Here is a 22,894-nt window from a genome sequence, read left to right as displayed (position 1 = left end):
AGGACACAGGGGCGAAATTCCCTCGAGGAGGGAGGACATAGGGACGAAATTACCTGAGGATGGAGGACATAAGGGCAAAATTCCATCGAGGAGGGAGGACACAGGGGCGAAATTTCCTCGGGAAGGGAGGGAGGACATAGAGGCGAAATTGCCTCGAGGATGGAGGACCAAAGCGCAAAATTACCTCGAGGAGGGAGGACACGGGGGTTACCTCGAGGAGGGGGATATAGGGACGAATTTACCTCGAGGAGGGAGGACACAGGGCGTAATTACCTCGAGGATGGAGGACATAAGGACGAAAATACCTCTAAGAGGGAGGATATTTTAGGCGTTGAATAGTTCAGTTAGGCTTTCTAGACCTCGCTGGATGCTATTTAAAGGCCATATTTCGAATGCTGAATGTGTAAATGTAATAGGGTTGATTGATTGATTTTTGAGATATCTGGCGTCAAACGCCATTTAATAGTAATTTGTCACGTGATATGAGTGATATATATATATATATATATATATATATATATATATATATATATATATATATATATATATATATATGTGTGTGTGTGTGTGTGTGTGTGTGTGTGTGTGTGTGTGTGTACGGCTACTTACATACACACGTATACGTGTACACTTGTAAGAACTTGCGGAGTCTTCCTTAGCAAGGCGAGGTTGTAGCGACTTTGGAACACGTCCAAGAAAATGGTTTCCGATAAATATTCTCGTTGCAAACTTGGGTCGCGGCTTCCCAGATAAATTCAACTGTCCCACATTATATGTACGAAGACAGGGAAGGCCATCCAAATACGTACAGTATTTGCATACGCGCGCTTTTTATTTGCGTGGGCGTGCTTGCTATTATTTGGTGTTACGTAAACTCATCTTATGCATGCATTGTTTTCGTGTGCACGTACTGTCCAAATATACTTGAGCTTTATTTAAGCGTGCACGCCGCTGTTTCGGAATGTGCAAAATTTCCTTATGCATACATTCTGTTCGTACGCACGTTCTGCTCAAGTATGCTTGAACTTTAAGCGTATACGCCGTTGTATGGGAATGCACAACTTATGCTTATGCATACATTCTTTTCATGTGCACGTACTGATCAAGTATGTATAAATTTTATTTAAGCGTGCACGCCGGTATTTGGGAATTCGTAAGCTTTGCTTATGCATACATTCTTTTCTCGTTCTCACACTGATCAGATATGCATGAACTTTATTTAGGCGTGCACGCCGCTATTTAGGAATGCATGAACTTCGAGTATGCATACATTCTTCTCGCGTGTAAGTACTGAGCAAGTATGCATAAACTTTATTTAAGCGTGCGCGCCGTTATTTGGAAATGCATAAACTTTAGTTTGTGCATACATTGTTCTCGTATGCACATATGTTCGAATATGCGTAAACATTATTTAAGCGTGCAAGCCGCTATGTGAGAATGCGTAAGCTTTGCTTATGCATACATTGTTTTCGTGCGGACATATTTTCAAATATGCACAAAATTTATTTTCTTATGGATATGTAGTTATTTGCTTGTAAACAACTTGTTTGCCTTGATAAAGATTTATGTGTGTATGATGTTACATACATGAATTGTATAGGCACACAGATACGATATGTTTGTACAGAATAAAGATTGTATTGAAGGGAAATAAATATTAATACTCAGTCACTATACTCTGCGAATTATTTAATTCTTATTATTATTATTATTATTATTATTATTATTATTATTATTATTATTATTATTATTATTATTATTATTATTTCAGTTGCAATCGACTAAAAATATGATGACGAGGATGGTGAAAATAAAAAAGAATTGAGATAACAATCATAATGTTGCTATTATTTATCGTTGGAGATACTCTTATTATTATTATTATTATTATTATTATTATTATTATTATTATTATTATTATTATTATTATCATCGTTTAATTAACTTATTCACAGTTTAAGTATAACAAGCGAGAAAGTGGGACACACTATTATTATTATTATTAAAAATAGTGGCTGATGCAGCCATTATTTCTAAGGAATTAAAAAAATAAGGGCTGAGGCAGCCATTATTTATAATGAGACATGTATACGAGAGCCTCTCCTTCCTAAATATTAAGTGATCGTCGCGAAGTTTTGAGGTAATTTGAAAATAAATTAATAGTTTGTGCTGAAATTGTATGGTTGATGTCTGTGATGTGATATTATTGTTGTTATTCATATATATATATATATATATATATATATATATATATATATATATATATATATATATATATATATATATACATATATGTATATATATAATATAAATATATATATATATATATATATATATATATATATATATATATATATATATATATATATCCTGATTAATAATAATAATAATAATAATAATAATATGTTCACATCACAGATATCAGGCATACAATTTCAGTACAAGTTTTATATATATATATATATATATATATATATATATATATATATATATATATATATATATATATATATATATATATATATATATATATATATATGAGAAATATGCAGACGAATGAAGCGAAAGGGGGCACATGGAAAGAGGAAAAAGGGGAACTTTTGTCCCGGGAAACTTATAACGTCGGCGAGGTATGGCATTACATTACATTAAGAAAAAAAGTTCCAGCGACGCCGTGCAATAAATATTCCACTTTATTTTGCATAATCCTGAAATTAATGAAGTCTTGACGCAAGGAACCTTTAGTTCAGTTTACAGTGCCCAGCGCAAGGCGAACTGTAGGCGGTACCTCCCCTTTCCGGGAGATGCGATTCTTAATTCTAATTGATATTATTAATGAAGTGCAGCTGTGATCTGTATTACTTAATAAGGTGTAATTATGAGCGTTGCTGCTAATGAGATCTGTTGTTAATAACGGACTGTAGGTGGGACCTTCATTACGGAGAAATCTAGTTTGCTGTGACACTCGCTAAATTATGCACCTGAAGGTCAGTATCTCTCTCTCTCTCTCTCTCTCTCTCTCTCTCTCTCTCTCTCTCTCTCTCTCTCTCTCTCTCGTGAATATGTGACCTTGCAACTGCACAGTTCGTTATACTCCCTTTTGGAAAATGACACGAAAAACGTCCTTCAGCTCTCTCTCTCTCTCTCTCTCTCTCTCTCTCTCTCTCTCTCTCTCTCTCTCTCTCTCTCTCTCTCTCTCAAACAGACAAACCCATCACCATGCTGTATCCTGAAACGTGTGTCTTCTTTCTCTTCCTCCCCCATCTTCCTCTTCCCCTTCCTCCATCTTCCTCTTCCTTCCTCTTCCCCTTCCTCCATCTTCCTCTTCTCTTACTTCTGATCCTTTTCCTCTTCCTTTTTTCCTCTATCTTCTTCATCTTCCTTTTTTTCTCCATCTTCCTTTTTCTCTATCTTCTTCTTCCTCTTCCTCTTCCTCTTCCTCCAGCTTCCTCTTCCTCTTCCTACAGCTTCCATCTTCCTCTCCCTCTTCTTCATCCTCCATATTCATTTCCTCTTATCCCTCTTCCTCTTCCTCCAGCCCCTCTTTCTCTTCCTCCATCTTCCATCTTTCTCTTCCTCCGTTTTCCATTGTTCTCTTCCTCCATCTCCCTCTTCCTCCATCTTCCTCTTCCTCCGACTTCTACCTCCATCTTCTTCTTCCTCTTCTTCCTCCATCTTCCTCTTCCTCCATTTTCCTCAATCTTCTTTTCTCTTCGTCCATCTCCCTCTTTTTCCTCTCCCTCCATCCTCCATGTTCCTCTTCCTCTATCTTCTTCTTCTTCTTCTTCTTCTTCTTCTTCTTCTCCTTCAGGTGAGACTTTCCTCTCGAGAGGCCTTGCCATCACCGCGTCTCATTTAGTTAAGAGGCCATCTTTGGAGAGCTGAGGCCGTTCGACCCTCATCGGTGTTCCGAAATCATTGGCTGTTTGGAATTGTCCGGTGACTGGTTTTTTCTCTAGGTTGTTTTACTTCTTTCAGATTATAGAATGAGTGTGTGTATACACATACATAAATAAATATATATATATATATATATATATATATATATATATATATATATATATATATATATATATATATATATATATATATATATGTGTGTGTGTGTGTGTGTGTGTGTGTGTGTGTGTGTGTGTGTGTGTGTGTGTGTGTGTGAGAGAGAGAGAAGAGAGAGAATTACAAAATTTTCAGTAAAACAAGTTCGTCTTCCTCTTGTCTATAAAAAAAAAACTATAACTGGGGCAGATGTTGAAATATAAGGTCACTTTTCTTTTACACATCCCTCGACTGCGATCAAAACAAGCCTGGGTGCCTTTGCTTGTTGAAAGAAGTTTCCTTGCATGGAAATTGGGTGAAGGTTTTCCTAGGGTTTTTATATGTGTGGTTTTTTACGTTCCGAGGGTTATTTGCCTCTGTTTTTCCGTCTTCAATTTCTACGATATAACTTTTTCGTTATTTGGTTTTGATTTGCAGTTTTAATTTTTTCATTGCTTTATACCTTTTATTTAAAAAGGGGAGGCAGAAGGAAGGAATTTGTCTGTGCTCGTTACAAAATGCATGTCAGTGTTGGTTTATCCTGTTTTCTCTTTGTTGAACTGGGTGGCAGAACAGATGATTTGGTGACAGTTATAACTTCTTGAAGATATGCGATAGCTTTACGTATTATTATTATTATTATTATTATTATTATTATTATTATTATTATTATTGTGTGTATTATTATTATATCTCAGAATATGCACATTTTCATTGGGGGCAAGCCTTCGGGACCCTAACATGGAAAAAAACAGAGAAGGTAATGATAAAAATAACAAAATATGCACAAAATGACATGACGTCAAAATAATTTAAAAAGCACAAAAATATCAACAGACATAAATACATGTACATATAGCATCCAGGCAAACAGCATTCGATCAAAAATGAGTTAAGGAATAAAAAACAAAAGGCCTGAAGTGTTTGTCACAAGAACAAGTGGGGCCACCCCTCCCTTTTTCTACATGACTTCAATTTAGCTCTTTCTCTTACTTTGATATTAATGACCTTTTCTCCTTTTCATTCGTTTATTCATTTTTATCCACTTTTAGTTTTCTGTAAAAGGAAACTATTGAGATGGCTATTTGTCTGCCCGTCCGCACCTTTTTCTTTCCGCCCTCAGATCTTAAAAACTACTGAGGCTAGAGGGCTGCAGATTACTATGTTGATCATCCACCCTCCAGTCATCGAATTTGCCAAATTGCAGGCCTCTAGCCTCAGTAATTTTTGTTTTACGTAAGGTTAAAGTTAGCCATAATCGTGCGTTTCGCAACGCTATAGGACAGGCCACCACCGGTCCGTAGCTGAAATTTTCATGGGCCGCGCTGAGAGTTTCATGCGTCGTGGCTGAGAGTTTCATACAGCCTTATACGCAGTACAGAAAACTTTATTGCGCCGAAGAAACTTCGACGCATTTTTTCTTGTTTGTATTGTATTTAATCATTCATTTTATATTAGGATTACTGGGTCACCCACTTCGTCACAAATGACGGCATTATGTGGCAGGTCGAGACGACAGGTCCCGTCTGTAGGGACGTTTTGTTCCTTCCCCAAAAAAAAACTCGGACCAAGAAGCTAGCTTGTTTTTGTTGGTGGTGTTGTTTAAGATGATGCGTTAGGAATATATTCGAGCACGGGCTCTTTCTTCCAGATCAGCCTGCAAAGAAGGTACCCTTCTTTTCGTCACCCGCATACGTAGAGGACTGGAAGTCTGAACCTGGAGTTTATCATCCGTAGACTTATTTTTTACGAAATGAAACGGAACTTTGTTTTTAACTTTGTTTATTCTTAATGCGCTATAATGAAATATGTCTATTATGTACATTATATATATATATATATATATATATATATATATATATATATATATATATACATACATATATACAATATATATATAATCCTTTTATAACTTTTGTTCTTTTCAAACCTTTTCTTAATTTCACTTAGCTTATATCTATATCTACATCTATCTATCTATCTGTCTATATATATATATATATATATATATATATATATATATATATATGTATATATATAAACGTAAATATTTATATCCGTATATATTATACACATATATATGTATATACACACTTTATATACATGCATATATATGCGTGCGCGTGTGCGCGCTCAAACTCTCTTTTTTTAATCTTGTTAGATTCATCTTATAATAGCATGAGCTCTTGTTCATGGGAGCAGCCAATAAAAACCCGTAAAAAAAGTACGAAGAATCAAGGAAAAAGACTTTTAGACATTTTATTGACGTTTTTACAACTTCCGCCGTTTTGCCAAAAACGAGATTCAGCGGTTAATGAAAAGCGGGACCGGTCATCCACAGCATCAGTATATTTTCAAGCTTTGATTTGACAAGCAGCTAATGACTGATCCTTTCATGAGAGAGAGAGAGAGAGAGAGAGAGAGAGAGAGAGAGAGAGAGAGAGAGAGAGAGAGAGAGAGAGCCTGTCATAGTACTTTTAAGGATAACTAAAATTATTATTATTATTATTATTATTATTATTATTATTATTATTATTGAGAGAGAGAGAGAGAGAGAGAGAGAGAGAGAGAGAGAAAATGGCCTTTGTTTTGTGACCCTTGAAAGGTTCATGGCACACCTGAGGGTAACTAGAAATATTTATTATTATTATTATTATTATTATTATTATTATTATTATTATTATTATTATTATTGCTGCCGTAATTTAAAGGCTTGTTGAGTCGCCATGTCCCGATGTTATGGAAGACGTTTGCTGTTTTTCCTCATTGATTTTATAACGAAAACGTTAGTCAGAGATGGAAGGGAAACTTTGGGTTGGAGTAACGGTAAAAATTGACAAACAGATTTTGCAGATACTGATGTCTTAATCAGTAGCACGTCGCCTGATATACAAATTTTGCTTAATAGAATGCATCATATATGTAAAGATGGAACGCAAGATAAATTTAATAAAAACAAGTAATGAAGACATTACCACAAAGGACAGATTACCTTTGACAGAGAAAGTATTAATAATTATTCTCACATATTCAAAAACAATGATATTCATGAATCATGGTAATGGCAAGGAAACTATATTTAAAAGGTTTTGTCGACTTGAAAATAAAACCTCAAGAAGAATAATGGGATTCAGATGGCAAGATATAATGGGAAATTACCATGGCATTTTTCGACAGCTTTGTATTAACAGTTAAGATTTTGCAAGGAAAGGTAGGCATACTGATTTCAGAGATCCAATATCAAAGGAAGACGGCAAAGTCCAACCTTTGATTATCTGTTAAATACAGAGGATTCCAGCGAGTGCTTGTGTAAAGCAGGTGCTGCCTGAAGTAATATTTTGTCCTCAAGTAACAAACTGCATCTCCTGGCATTCCGCTAACGAAGGAAGGGGAATTTTCCGATAAAAATGGATGGCGAAAGCATTGGTGAGGCGAACTATCCATAAAAATGACACCGGAGGAGGGGAGAGGGAGGGGAAGGGAGTCCTCGAAGATAAGGATTTCCCCCTCCCTCCGTAGGTGTACCCGAGAGTAAAGTGTGATCAGGAAATGACGAGGGGGGAGGAGCAGGAGAAACGTATGAGAGAGAGAGAGAGAGAGAGGATGTTGGACAAGAATATCTTTCAAAGTAAAAATAAAGAGATGGGGCGGTTATTACGGTCGAGGATTCCTGTTTTATTGGCGGGATTACCGAACTCTTTTGTCGTCCTCAGTGGCCGGGGGTGTCGTTAGAAGGGAGTGCTGGTGGAGGAGGATTGAGGGGAGGGGGCTGTAGGAAAGGAGTGGGGGTGGGGGATTAGGGGAAGGGGGAAGGGGCCGCTTCCAGGCAGCCAGTTGTCTGGAACAAGGGGCTAAATGGACCGTATTTGAGACTCATTGTGTCCCAGAGGTTATATTTAGCTTTGCGCGATCTTCTTCCGAGGGCGGGGGATTTATGCGCCTTCGTGGGTGGATCGGAACCGTATGGGCGGTAAGGCGCTTAGGGGGCGGGGCTTGTGAGACAGAAAATAAACTTCATGTTTCCGCAACCAGTAGTATCTCGGTCCATATCCACCTCGAAATGTAACTGCTTTTAAACAGAATTACATTTTCATCCATCGTTAACTTTTTGAGATATCTATTGTATAAATCCAATATTTTTTTTTTTAGTTTTGTTTATTTCGTCTGGCGGAAGTAAAAATATGCTGAAACATAATTTGTGATGCTTTCGTCGACGTTAAATATTTCATTGCTGGAATGTAAGTAATTGTCAGATATTACTTGAAAGCACTTTTGTTTTTGTTTAGCCTTATTGTTCAAGTAACATGATGTGTATATATATACATATATATATATATATGTGTGTGTGTGTGTGTGTGTTACAGGGAATATATGAAATAAGGGATTTCACGAAATCCCTAGGGAATTTATGAAGTGACCAATTTGCTTAGGAAAATTTAATCCCCGAGAGCTAATACTAAACACGGCGAAACAGTGATCCATTTACAAATGCACTTAGGGACATTTGATCCCCCAGGAGTTAGTACTAAACACGGTGAAATACATTTAACCCCCAGGGGCTAGTACTAAGCACGGCGAAACAAGATGAATCACTGTTTCGCCGTGTTTAGTACTAACCCTCGGGGATCAAATGTTCCCAAGCGAGTTGCTCATTTCACAATATCCATAGGGATTTCGTGAAATCCTGATTTCACATATTCCCTGTAACACACACACGCATATATATATATATATATATATATATATATATATATATATATATATATATATATATATATATATATATATATATTTGTGTGTGCGTGTGTGTGCCAGCGCGCATGCGTATTTGAATGCCTCACACACCACACTCACTCCTCCACGGTACGGTACGACATATCAGGTGCAAGGAACGTCAATCCTTGACAGAGAAAGACGCATTACGCCACGATAGCAATTACCGGCGCCATTCATGCTGTCTCTGAGATCTGTCACCCGACCGTCATCATACTTGGCGGTTTCGATAGAATGGCTATTACCCGTCTGTCTCATTTCTCTCACTTTCTGTGTGTGTGTGTGTGTGTGTGTGTGTGTGTGTGTGTGCATGAGAAGAGAAAAAAATGAAGAATAAAAATTTGACTCTTCAATATTTCATTGGTTTGAAAAAGTTCATTGGAAAGGGTTATAGGGAAAGTTCTCTCTCTCTCTCTCTCTCTCTCTCTCTCTCTCTCTCTCTCTCTCTCTCTGTTTTCCTTCTCATTTTGCCTCCCATACCAGTAGACCGTCACATTTAAATGAACAGTATTACCTAAAACTTCATGATTTTTATTGAAGTTAATAATATTTCCTAAGCATCTACTGTATCTGCCTCTCTGATGGAAATAACATAGGGTGTAAATACATGGTATGAACATCCACACTCTGATTGTATACCTATTTAAATTTACTTACTTTTTGTACTATAGAATGACTTCTGTTTCCTGAGATTTCACTAAATGGTTGCCGAGGTCAGACCAGGTACTGCAGCTCCTTTCATTCTTTTTATTGTACCTTCGTTCATATTCTCTTTCTGCCATCTTACTTTCCATAGTGCAACTGCAGGGTTTTCTTCCTGTTAAGACTTTAAACCTTTTCTACTTTCAATTTCCCTTTCAGCGCTGAATGACCTCTTAGGTACCAGCACTTGGCCCTTGACCTAAATCCTATATTCTATTCCATCTCTATTGGACGATATTTTTCCTTTATACGAATTTGTGCCTCGACTTTCGATGACGTACCATCCGATGAATACAAAATTTTAATTTTCAGAGACAAAGGAATTGTTTGTTTTAGGGATGTCTTTGTTTATGTTTTTTAATTATATAAAAAAATCATCAAAGGCGTCTTTGCTTTCAGGCGAAGGTGACCTTCGGGAAATCTGAAAATTAAATGTTTGGATTCAAAGGAACGCATTTGCTTCATAATTGGGAATTCAAAGCCCCCTCCCCCGTTCCTCTTTTTTCCAGTTTTATGTTTATATATAGTTATGTATGATGTAGAATATAGAGATACGATTACCTTGAGCTTTTTTTGTTGGTGTCTATTTAAGTAATTTCCTTCACTTTTGGGGAAACTGGAAAATAAACGTGTATTAAATAGTAAAGTAAAAGGGGAAAAAGCGTGGCCCATTAGCCTAAATTTCATAGCTTACTTTTTTTGGAGAGAAAAATGATAAAAATAGGCCTATTAGTCTAAATTTCATAACCTAATTTTCTTGGAGAGAAAAATAATAAAATAGGCCTATTAGCCGAAATTCCAAAATAGAAATAGACTTCTTAGCCTAAATTTCAAAGTAGAGATAGGTCTGTTAGCTTAACTTTCATAATCTACTTCCCTTGGAGGAAGATAATAAAAATAGGCTTTTCAAAGTAGAAATAGGTCTATTAGCCTAAATTTCATAATCCACTTTCATTGGAGAGGAAAATAATAAAAATAAACTTAATAGTCTAAATTTCAAAATAGAAGAAGGCCTAATAGCCTAAATTTAAAAATGAAAAAGGCCTATTAGCTTAAATTTTAAATGAACAATAAGCCTGTTAGCCGCAATTTCATAATCTGCTTCTCTTGGAGAGAAAAATTGTAAATATAACTTGCTCGATGTATTTAGTCCTGCCTCGCTTACTCTGCGTCAAGGTTATGAAGGCAGATGGATCTAGCTAACCTTATTAATGTCTCCGGTCTCTGGTCTTCGGTCTCTGTTCTCTGGTCTCCTGTCTCCGGCCACTGGACTCATATCCAGTTGACTCCCTCAGTTGAAATGGACCTGCGATGCCGTCATGTTTTAGGCTGATGTTAGAGGCTCGTGAATAACCGATGTCGCAAGGTAAATGCACTGGCGTTCGTGGGACGTCATTTGCGCATGCGCATGCCTGCTGTCGTGGTCTAATCGCTTCCCGGCCTTTTGGCTAAGATCAAAGTGCAGTATCTGTTCTTATCAGCTTAATCTTAAACAACGAGTGTTGCTGATGTAATGTGGATATAATTTATAATTTTTGGCTGGCAACATTAGTTTTATGTCAGAACAGGATATGCGAAATGGGTGAATAGCTTGAGAGGATATTAGTTTATTTCAGGTTATTAAGTTTATTTTTTGTAACCTTGTTTACAGAAGCCAATCAGTCTTAACCAGAGTTCTCTTGCTACAATGAGGGTTGGGAGAAGGATTTCCGGAAACTTTAACTACACTCATTCCTATTATTTATTTGTATAATTATTCAGAGGTTGAACCTTGTTCATATGGAACACGCCCACAAGGGCCGTTGACTTGAAATCAAACTTTCGAAGAATATGATGTTCATTTGGAAGAAATAACAGAGGGTAATAGGAAATACAGAAAGAAGAGATCAGTTATTAGAAAAGGAAATATAATTGAACAAATTAATAGGTAAATAGAGAAAAATATAATAGAATACTAGGAGAATCGTTTTAGGGTCGTGGTGCGTTGCATCTTTGCATTTCCTGAGGAGGGGAAATGCGTATGGTGGAAATAGATATATAATATAACGGCGACGACTGCGTAAACAAGACTTGTCCCACAAAGAAAAATGGCAAGATCCAGATGTTTTTACACATTACATTATTGCATGTTTACAAAAGTTTAAATATATAGGCACATGGACGAGCACACATGCTCTCGTAAATCCCCATTGTTGTATATGACCTGCATCTGTCTTGTATTTGTCCTGTATTGGACCTCGTTGGTGACTGCAGAGTCCTTACATGGACTTGTCTGCGTCATGGAGCCTCGACCTGAAGCGCAAAAAAGAGTGGCTTCAAATCTCTCCTGATCCAATTGAGAATGACGCAAAGGCACATGATTCGCAAATAATCTGGATATTATTTGTTTTTTTATTTTTTATAGGTCACTTCAGGGGAGCACAGAGGAAGCGTTGTATTCCAGATTCGGGATATGGATATTATACACAATTGTAAAAACGCAAGGAATTACACACACACACCAGCCAGTTGTTATGCAAATTTTGATATGACACTTACAATCAGCTTCATTAACCCTAGGAATTGTGACGCCTTGGTCATGTAAGTTCATTATTTCTTTTCCTTTTAATTTCTTGTTCTACCTTATCTTTCCACGTTTATGAATTTATTTATTTGAATGTATCTAAAATCGTCGTGTATCGTTTCATATATGTTTTTTCTATCTTTTCCAAATCTCTCCTTTCTTTCATCCTCGTCTTCCAAAACCGAGGACCTGCAGTAGTAGCGAGATTATTGTTATTATCATTGTGAGGGCGAGAGGAGAGTCTCTGGCGCAATATCGGTTTTTGGAACAAAAACAGCCAGCTGTGTCCTGGAAAGAGTAATCGGTTTCTGGCTCCTCCCCTGACTTCCGCCTGAATGCACTTTCAGCGGAGCCCCATAGCCTCGCGCCCACAATAGTCTTCCGGATTATGTAGGCGTCCGCTTTAAGAGTCTCATATTCACAAGCTGGGAGTCTATAACACACGCACTCACACACACACACACACACACACACACATATATATATATAGAGAGAGATATATATGTGTGTATATGTATATGTATAGTATATACATACACACTTACACATTATTATATATATATATATATATATATATATATATATATATATATATATATATATATATATAAATTATATAATATATATGATTATTGTAAAATCGATTAGTTACACTGGCAAATTCTGTTTCAAGTTCTCTTCTCTCTCTCTCTCTCTCTCTCTCTCTCTCTCTCCAGTGCGAATTGAATTATTTTGCCTTATACGTAAAGTAGGTTAATGAAGGCTAATACTAGAAGATACGAAGCTGTAAAAGCTGTTTATAAAGTGACAATCCGGTTGACAGAGAGAGAGAGAGAGAGTAACCTTGAATGGCCTGTAACAGATTGACCTAATCCAGTTTGCAGTTGCCTTTTGCATGCTTTTTTCTCTTTTTTTCAGTTTACATCAATATTATAATGTTGTTTGGCGTCCGAGATTGCTGAAAAATAAGGCTTCTTTGTGCTTTGCGTTTTGGTGCAGTTATTTCTAGTGATGTTACTGTGCTATAAAATGTTGTTGATAGTTTTTGTGGTAGGGGCTGTCGTGCAGTATAAGATTTTTTATTTTTCTCTTCTCTGAGATTTGAGTTAAGATGCATAAATATGCATGTATATATGTATACATATATATGTGTGTGTTTTTTGTCTGTATATATATATATATACTGTATATAATTATATGTAACATTTATGTGTATATATGTATACTTATTGTAAAATCGGTTATTTACCCTGGCAGATTCCGTTTCCAGTTCTCTCTCTCTCTCTCTCTCTCTCTCTCTCTCTCTCTCTCTCGTGCGAATCGCAGTATTTTGCTTTATACATAAAGTAGGTTAATGAAGGCTAATACTAGGAGATACAAAGCTGTAAAATCTGTTTATAAAGAGACAATCTTGTTGACAGACAGAGTAACCTTGTGCATCTATGTATGTATATGTATGTATACTCGTTCACAAAACCAGTCATGCTGCAGTATGTGTGTGTATGTATGTATGTATGTATATACACTAACAAAACCAGTCATGCATTTACACTCGCTCTCACACAATATACGTCAGGTATACTAAAGCTCATTAAAAAACCGCGTAAATTAATGAAAGGAAGCTTGTTCATTTCCCTCCGCTGACGTACGTTTTTTCCCCTTCGGAAACATGGGAACGAAGACGAATGCTCCGTTATTACGAGCTAATCTCTTCGCTGGCGTTCGCTTCAATCCATTAATCAACATTAAATGAGTTTTCCGAGTGACAGCCAAAGAGAGGTATTCACGGGGCTGGCTGCTGCTGCCATTATTCAAGTCGCGTTTGTCTTGCCCCAGAATGCTTTTATACTCTTTTATGGGGTTTTATCTCTCTCTCTCTCTCTCTCTCTCTCTCTGCCTTGAGATAATTCGCTTGATTGATTTCATCTTTCCCAGTCTCTCAGTGTCTGTCAGTGGAAATTATTCCGCTGAGTCTCTCTCTCTCTCTCTCTCCTGAAATAATCAGCTGGAGTCGAGCTCCTCTCTCTCTCTCTCCTTTGAAATAATCAGCTGGAATCTCTCTCTCTCTCTCTCTCTCTCTCTCTCCTTGGAAATAATCAGCTGGAATCTCTCTCTCTCTCTCTCTCTCTCCTGTATTCTACACCTTGAATCTCTTTCTTTTTTCTTTTGCATTTTTTGCTTTCCTATCCTTTCCTTTTTATCTTCTGTTCCTTAATTCTCTTTCTTTTTCATGTTTTTGGCATGTATAAATTCCACTTGTTTTCTAATTTCTGTTCCTCTCATTGCCGTTTTATCTGTTCTTCAATCTCTTCCCTTGTTTTTCATTTCTGTCTCCATGTCTGTGTTTATATCTTTAGGAGATAAAGAAATGCCCCATTTTATCAAGTTTAATTTAGCCGTTTTATATATATATTTTTTTATAATTTTACATGGCGTATCTAATGAGCTTGAGCCTTAATCCTTAATCCTCTGTCTCTCTTTTTCTTGTGTTTTATTATTTGTCATTTTGTATTACAGTCTTTATAACCGCCCTTTTTTTTCACGGGTGTCTGAATTCTCTTTCACGATTTACTTTTTCTTTATTTTGTCGTTAATCTTTTCCACCCCCTTGTTAATGTTTTTACTCTTGTTTCTTTGCTTTGCCTGAATCCCCAACTCTGTCATTTTTTTCTTGCTACACTTTTTGTCCCATCCTTTATCTCATCTGCTCCTCTTATTTTATTTTTTTTTCTCTGTGTGCACTACCAAAGTCTCTCTCTCTCTGCCAGGGCTTAATGTTCTGTCTTGAAATTGCTTGGTGGATGTTCGTCACTTCTTGTCCTGCCTATCCCTTCCTCTTTTATTTGTAATGTTTGTGTCTGTCCTATCATAATCCGCTCTCTCTATCTTGTCTTTCTCCTTCCTCTCTTCTCGTTTTTATCTTTTGTATGTCCTTTGTAACCTCCCCTCTCCCTCTGTCTTGTGTGTGTGTGTCGTTTCATACACTGCCAGAGTTAGAACTAAACATTTGCTGTATATCATCTTCATAGTGAAGAGTTAACCAAAGTGCCAAAAGAGCATGAGTCATATTATTATTATTATTATTATTATTATTATTATTATTATTATTATTATTATTATTATTATTATTATTATTATTATTATGGAAAAAAGAAGAAGAAGAAGAAAAAGAAGAAGAAGAAGAACTAAAAAAGCTCTTAGAAAAGAAGAAGACAGAAAATGAAAAATGGAACCTAGAAGAAATGACACTACAAAACCCAAGCAAAACCATATGCAAAAGATGAATAAAATAAAGTAAGAAATAGGGTCTATTGACTTGAAATTCAAGCTTCCAAAGAATATGGTTCATTTGAAAGAAATTACAGAAGATAATAGGAAACACAGAAAGCAGAGATCAGTTATTATAAAAATGTAAATATATTATTAAAAATACAAGGAGAATTGTTTTGGGTGGTCTGACATCTAATGAAATGAATATATAAAAAAATATAATGAAACATTAGTAATATATTGTTCAATATAGGACAAAAGTTATACAAAACCACTGTTTTACATATATAAAATATGTTAAATGAAAGTGTTTATATGCAAATGCGTCAAGTAGATCATAATATATTAGCGAAAAAATTGAAAACGCAAAGGCGTATCAGTATATTGCGTGAGAAATGGATTTCCTCGCGGTGTTAGCTGCATTGCTGTTTGTGATTATGTTAAAAGTAGTGGTATTGACTAGCTGTAACGCATGGGCGGTGAAATGTTTGTTATCCTGTATGTTTTGGGGCAAAAATGGGAATGTTGTTGTCCTAGAAAAGCTTTTTTTTTTTTTTTTTTTTTTTTTTGCCTGACCATTCATGGTATATGTTTGTTTGTGCCAGGGTCCTGGTTGGTGCAAACTTGTGCATAGAAACCACTCCTTATGTAATGACAGATTTACCTTGTCTTTTTGTGTCTGACTTTTTTAAGGAGAATTAAATATTTTATTTTTTAGATTCCAGAAATTTCAGCAATCATGTCTTGTTGATTGCGTCTCTCTCTCTGCCTTGGAATTATTCCTCTCTCTCTCTCTCTCTCTTTCTGCCTTGGAATTATTCCTCTCTCTCTCTCTCATTTTGAAATTATTCTCTCTTCTGCTTTAAATTAACTTCTTCTCTACATGGAAATGCCAAATCCACAACTTCTCTTTCTTGCAGTGCAATCGCTTTCTTCTCTACCTGAAATATTTTATTTCTTTCTACATAGTGGCAATCCGCTGTAACTCCCCATCTCCTTGGGAAATAATCCGGCTCTCTCTCTCTCTCTCTCTCTCTGCCTTGGAGTATTCCTGTCTCTCTCTCTCTCTCTCTCTCTCTCTCTCTCTCTCTCTGCCTTGGAAGTATTCCTATATCTCTCTCTCTGCCATGGAAACAATCCGCTGTAACTCCCCCCCTCATCTCTCTGTCTTGGAAATAATCCGCTCTCTCTCTCTCTCTCTCTCTCCATCTCTCTCCGCTCTAACTCCCCCTCCTCATCTCTCTGTCTTGGAAATAATCCCGCTCTCTCTCTCCTCTCTCTCTCTCTCTCTGCCATGGAAACAATCCGCTGGAAACAACTCCCCCCCTCATCTCTCTGTCTTGAAATAATCCGCTCTCTCTCTCTCTCTCTCTCTCTCTTTCTCTCTCTCTCTCTCTCTCTCTCTCTCTCTCTCTCTCTCTCTGCCATGGAAACAATCCGCTGTAACTCCCCCGCCTCATCTCTCTGTCTTGAAATAATCCGCTCTCTCTCTCTCTCTGCCATGGAAACTCTCTCTCTCTGCTTCTCTCTCTCTCTCTGCCTTGGAAGTATTCCTATATCCTCTCTCTCTGCCATGGAAACAATCCTGCCAACTCCCCTCATCTCTGTCTTAAAGAACGCTCTCTCTCTCTCTCTCTCTCTCTTTCTCTCTCTCTCTCTCTCTCTCTCTTGTGAAGTATTCCTATATCTCTCTCTGCCATGGAAACAAATCCGCTGTAACCCCCTGCTCCCTCATCTCTGTCTTGGAAATAATCCATCTTCTCTCTCTGCCATGAAACTCTGTAACCCCCTTCATCTCTGTCTTAAAATAATCCGCTCTCTCTCTAACCTCCCTTCATCTCTCTGTCTCTCTCTAATCCTCTCTCTCTCTCTCTGCCTTGAAGTATTCCTATCTCTCTCTGCCATGAAACAATCAAACAATCTGTCTTGGAAATAATCCGCTCTCTCTCTCTCTCTGCCATGAAACAAATGCCCCCCCTTCATCTCTCTGTCTTGAAACTAATAACTCCTCTCTCTCTCTCTCTCTCTCTCTCTCTCTCTCTCTCTCTGTCTCTCTCTCTCTACTCTTATCTCTCTCTCTCTGCCAGAGCAATCCGGCTGTAACTGCTGTCTTGGAAATAAAGCTCTCTATCTGCCTTGGAAGTATTCTATATCTCTCTCTCTCTGCCATGGAAACAATCCGCTGTAACTCCCCCGCCTCATCTCTCTGTCTTCATCTGAAACAATCTGTAACCCCCCCTTCATCTCTCTGTCTTGGAAATAAACTCTCTCTCTCTCTCTCTCTCTCTCTCTCTCTCTCTCTCTCCTCTCTCTCTCTCTCTCTCTCTGCCTTGGAAGTATCCTATATTTCTCTCTCTGCCATGGAAACAATCCAACTCCCCCGCTTCATCTCTCTGTCTGTCTCTGGAAACAATCCGCTGTGCTCCCCCTTCATCTCTCTGTCTTATAATCCGCTCTCTCTCTCTCTCTCTCTCTCTCTCTCTCTCTCCCTCTGCCTTAGGAAGTATTCCTATATCTCTCTCTCTGCCATGGAAACAATCCTGTAACCCCCTTCATCTCTCTGTCTTGAAATAATCCGCTCTCTCTCTCTCTCTCTCTCTCTCTCTCTCTCTCTCTCTCTCTGCCTCTTAGGGAGTATTCTCTCTGTCTTGAAATAATCCTGTAACTCTCCCCCTCATCTCTCTCTGTCTTGAAATAACAATCTCTCTCTGAAACAACTCATCTTCATCTCTCTGTCTTGGGAAATAATCTCTCTCTCTCTTTCTCTCTCTCTCTCTCTCTCTCTGCCTTGAAGTATTCCTATCTCTCTCTCTGCCATGAAACAATCTGCTAACTCCCCCTCTCATCTCTCTGTCATGGAAATAATCCACTCTCTCTCTCTCTGCCATGGAAACAATCATGTAACCCCCCTTCATCTCTCTGTCTTGAAATAATCCCGCTCTCTCTCTCTCTCTCTCTCTCTCTCTCTCTCTCTCTCTCTCTCTCTCTCTCTCTCTCTCCTCTCTGCTTGGGGAAATGACTATATCTCTCTCTGCATGAAACAATCTGCTGTAACTCCCCACCTCATCTCTCTTTGTCTTGGAAATAATCCCGCTCTCTCTCTCTCTCTGCCATGGAAACATCTCTCTGTCTTGAAATATCCAGCTCTCTCTCTCTCTCTCTCATCTCTCTGTCTTGGAAATAATCTCTCTCTCTCTCTCTCTTAGAAGTATTCTATATCTCTCTCTCTGCCATAAAACAATCGCTGTAACTCCCGCCTCATCTCTCTGTCTTGGAAATAATCCGCTCTCTCTCTCTCTCTCTCTCTGCCTTGGAAGTATTCCTATATCTCTCTCTGCATGGGAAACAATTGAAGTATCTCTGTCTTAGAAATAATCTCTCTCTCTGCCATGGAAACAATCCTGTAACTTCTCATCATCTTGTCTTGGAAATAATCCGCTCTCTCTCTCTCTCTCTCTCTCTCTCTCTCTCTCTCTCTCTCTCTCTCTCTCTCTCCTCTGGAAGTCGGCTCCCCATCTCTCTGTCTTGGAAATAATCTCTCTCTCTCTCTCTCTCTCTCTCTCTCTCTCTCTGCCTTGGGAAGTATTTCTATATCTCTCTCTCCGCTGTAACTCCCCCTCATCTCTCTCTGTCTTGGAAATAATCCGCTCTCTCTCTCTCTCTGCTGAAACAATCCTTTGTAACCCCCTTCATCTCTCTGTCTTGCTCTGCCTTGGAAGTATTCCTATATCTCTCTCTCTGCCATGGAAACAATCCGCTGTAACTCCCCCCCCTCATCTCTCTGTCTTGGAAATAATCCGCTCTCTCTCTCTCTCTCTCTCTCTCTCTCTCTCTCTCTCTCTCTCTCTCTCTCTCTCTCTGCCTTGGAAGTATTCCTATATCTCTCTCTCTGCCATGACAATCCTCTGCTCCCCCTCCTACCTTCTCTGTCTTGGAAATAATCATCTCTCTCTCTCTCTCTGCCATAAAACAATCCGCTGTAACCCCCTTCATCTCTGTCTTGAAATAATCCGCTCTCTCTCTCTCCTCTCTCTCTCTCTCTCTCTCTCTCTCTCTCTCTCTCTCTCTCTCTCTCTTCTGCCTTGGAAGTATTCCTATATCTCTCTCTCTGCCATGGAAACAATCCGCTGTGCTCCCCCATCTCTGTCTTGGAAATAATCCATGGAAACTCTCTGTCATCTCTGTTCAGAAATAATCCATCTCTCTCTCTATGAAACAAACAGCCCCCTTCATCTCTCTGTCTTGAAATAATCCTCTCTCTCTCTCTCTCTCTCTCTCTTCCTCTCTCTCTGCCTTGGAAGTATTCCTATATCTCTCTCTCCGCTGTAGCACCCCCCCCGCCTCATCTCTCTGTCTTGAAATAATCCGCTCTCTCTCTCTGCCATGGAAACAATCCGCTGTAAATGTCTCTCTCTGCTCTCTCTCTCTCTCTCTCCTCTCTCTCTCTCTCTCTCTCTCTCTCTCTCTCTCTGCCATGGAAACAATCTCTCTCTCTGCCATGAAACAATCCCCTTTCCTCATCTCTCTGCCTTGGAAATAATCGCTCTCTCTCTCTCTCTCTGGAAACAATCCAAGTAAGTTTCCAGTAGTTTCCGAAGTTTTCAGTTTCGTGTTTTGTTGATCAAGATCCTACCTGTTAAGGGCGTCCCTTCCATTCCCAAACTTCTAATCTCCCGGAATGAAGATGTTGTTCCTAACTTTATACTCAGCCCAAGTGCATGTATGAATGGAAAAGTTGTATTAATGTGAGTCTACATCTTTAGTCTTGGAGTCGAGTTCTTTGTAATAGGGGACATACAAGTACATTTGATTTACTTAGAGGTTTACTTATTATGAAGTACACATTGTATTTGGGTGCATTTGTTATTAGTTGTTATTCATCACTTATGTTCCAATCTGTTTTGTTATGTTACTTCTTTCCCTTTTAATTTAGTGAGTCGTAGCAATAATAATAATAATAATAATAATAATAATAATAATAATAATAATAATTCCATTTCATCTTTTACCCTTGTGCTAATTATTCTTTCCTTCATTTACAGTAAGTTGAAAGAATTCGGCTTCATATTCATTTGGTCTCCGTGAGATATAATTCTCACTCTTCCGCACATTGCCAAGATATCACTTTAGCCTAAAAAAAAAGGGTAAAAAGAAAAAAAAAAGAAAACAAGTTCCCTGACAGAAAAAAACAGGTTTCGTGACAGACCCCTGAGGTAAGACTGGTTACACGGACCCCACCTGCGTCAGCTAACTGAATAAGGCTAAACAGTGAGTCAAGAGAGATGACGCGGGAGCCACTTCGAATAGCAATGCAGATTCTCTAGTCAGTTAAACAAGACAGGATTGAAGGGTGGGGGATGTTGAGTACTTCCCCTTCCTACCCAGTGAAGGAAGGGGAATGTTGGAAGTTCCCCTTCCTACCCATTCCGAGGTATAACGAGGTTAGGATTCGTCTGCTTGCCTTCCTTGTTCGCGAAATTGGTTTATCATTAAGTGATTGGGGTGGGGGGGAAGTGCCGTCAGTTTACCTCACGCGGTGCACTGTAGGCATTACTTGAGGTTCTTTGCAGCGTCCCTTCGGGCCCTAGCTGCAACCCCCTTTCATTTCTTTAACTGTACCAGCGTTCATTTTCTCTTTCTTTCATCTTTCCACCCTCCTAACAATCGTTTCAGAGTGCAGCTGCGAGGTTTTCCTCCTGGTACACCTTTCAAACCTTCTTATTTCAGTTAACCAATTGGTTCTTCGCCACGTAAAATATGTCTAATCCTTCGGGCCAGCCCTAGGAGAGCTGTTAATCAGCTCAGTGGTCTGGTAAAACTAAGGTATACTTTTTCCCTTTCAGCGCTGAATGACCTCATCATAGGTCCCAGCGCTTGGGCTTTGTCCAAAATTTTAGATTCCATTCCTCAGTACAGTGAATGTCATACTGATGGACTGCAGAACCAGTCTCACTGGCAAAATTAGTGACAGAGAAGGAATATTATCAGTCATAGATATAAATCAGCTGAGTATTCTGTAGGCGTATTTGACGATATACTCGATGTGGTCATATCAGGCCTCCCAGGGAGGCATTAAAAATGATTATTTGTCATTTTCTGTCATTACTGGTTTACGTAAAATACCAAATTACGATTCATACGGTTTGGTGAAATTTGAACTCTTAGGTGGTGTGTACAATTATAATTAGTGCTTTGGGGAAATCGTACTTGTAAAGTTTCGCTTCCTTAAATTATGAAGTCTATATAGATTATCTCGAAATCCCTATGGCAGTAAACTTACATAAGTGTTAGTGAGTGTATTTATTTAATAATTCATTTATTTGAATACTGAATTGTCGTTTTAATCCTTTTGTTCAAGCTCTTCAGAGAAGCTTACGTATGATAAACTTACACATTCTTTATCATGGAAATCTTTACATACGTAAATTTCTGACTCAGTCATAACGTCATGTTAAAGAAGCTAACAGTCACAAAAACTGTGTTATTTCATGTAATCCACCGCTTAAACGAAAATAACAAAACGCAGCAGCGGTTAAAGGCTTTCACTCTAATATCCAGGGAGAATTACCTCACGTAACGTACACCCAAATCGCCTTGTAGTTTATTAGTGTGTGACGGTCATAGGCCACTACTTGGCTGGCAACAAACAGGATTAGGGTCAAGAACAAGCAAATGGGGGTGGGAGGGAGGAGGGACGACCGTTAAAAGCGGGGGAGGAGAGAGGGAGGGGAAGTGGGATAAAGGGAAGGTGGCGCCGGAGGGTAAGGGAGTCAGGGAGAGGGAATTTTAAATGAATGTTGAAGCAAACTCCTATCACGTGAAAAGCTTCTTTCTAATTTTAGATGTACTGCATGATGCCGTTTTGCTCTGAGCCTTCGGTATGCGTTAAATAAATTCGTTATTACATTTCATTTGGAATTCGTAAGACAACAATAAAATTTTGATTGAGGATAATGACATCCCTTATCGGTCTAGTAGTTGGCAATGACGTCACTCCGTATGGTGACGTCAGAAGGGAAAGGTGTGCTGACGTGCAGAGCTTGGCTTTGTTTCAGAAAATGACCCCAGCCGTTAGTTCCGTGAACTTGTTTGCTGTGATTACGTTTTTTTCTGTTTATTTGAACTTGCAAACAATACAGAGGTTGCAGTTTTGCTTTGATAAATGACCGCAAGGATATCGGCACAATTTTTCCAAAGAACTTATGTAGGACTAACCTACATTTAGGTCGATGCCAAGTTCACTCACATCATTACGGTTGTTTTCAGGCTTGTCCGTGTGAGTTATTAGGAATCTTGTGGTTACTGCATTGTGTTAGGTCCATGAGTTATGAATTTCGGTAAAATCTATGTATTATGGGTGTCGTTAAGTCATCCATTATTTAGATAGTCTGGTTTATGGTGTCCTACGAAAATATTGAAATAGTCCAGTTTTTATTGATTGAATTTGATTTACCCATAACTTTGTCAGGCAGATAAATGTCTTATCAGTAGGTACCCTGTCTCTGTTAGCATGTCTTTTATTTTCAGTATATTATTGTGGCACATAAGTGC

General features: G+C 38.2%; 1 protein-coding gene and 1 pseudogene across 8 annotated transcripts in view; both read left to right on the top strand.

Moving 5' to 3' along the window:
* The window catches only part of LOC136833392 (proteoglycan 4-like), a 433,343-nt gene that overhangs the window by 161,924 nt on the left and 248,525 nt on the right, over positions 1-22,894 (top strand). The gene's annotated exons all lie outside the window — the stretch shown is intronic.
* Positions 10,939-11,061, top strand: LOC136833585 (U2 spliceosomal RNA; annotated as a pseudogene).

Source organism: Macrobrachium rosenbergii, chromosome 51 (assembly GCF_040412425.1).
Source record: "Macrobrachium rosenbergii isolate ZJJX-2024 chromosome 51, ASM4041242v1, whole genome shotgun sequence".
NCBI classification, from domain to species: Eukaryota; Metazoa; Arthropoda; class Malacostraca; order Decapoda; family Palaemonidae; genus Macrobrachium; species Macrobrachium rosenbergii.
Note: the sequence above shows the minus strand (reverse complement) of the source record. Positions and strands in the feature narration are given on the sequence as shown.